The sequence below is a fragment of the Acanthisitta chloris genome, unplaced genomic scaffold (genome assembly GCF_000695815.1).
Source record: "Acanthisitta chloris isolate BGI_N310 unplaced genomic scaffold, ASM69581v1 scaffold17240, whole genome shotgun sequence".
Lineage (NCBI taxonomy): Eukaryota > Metazoa > Chordata > Aves > Passeriformes > Acanthisittidae > Acanthisitta > Acanthisitta chloris.
Genome location: NW_008651258.1, coordinates 14,318 through 14,564, shown reverse-complemented (window position 1 = coordinate 14,564; position 247 = coordinate 14,318).

Here is a 247-nt window from a genome sequence, read left to right as displayed (position 1 = left end):
GAGGGAGGAGGACTATTTTTGGCACCAGCAAAAATATCTGAGGAGGCATCTTGCAGCGTTATTCATCTGCAGGGCCAGGGTTTTCTTGCATCACAACAGGATGCCTGGCGTAACGCTGGCCGGCGCGTGCTCACATGTGTGTATATGTACACACCCCGCGCTGTGTACACCGTACACACACACGGGGACACGGTGTGACACAGGGTGACACCTCAGTGCCCTCCTGCAGCCTGGAATGTTGTCCCAA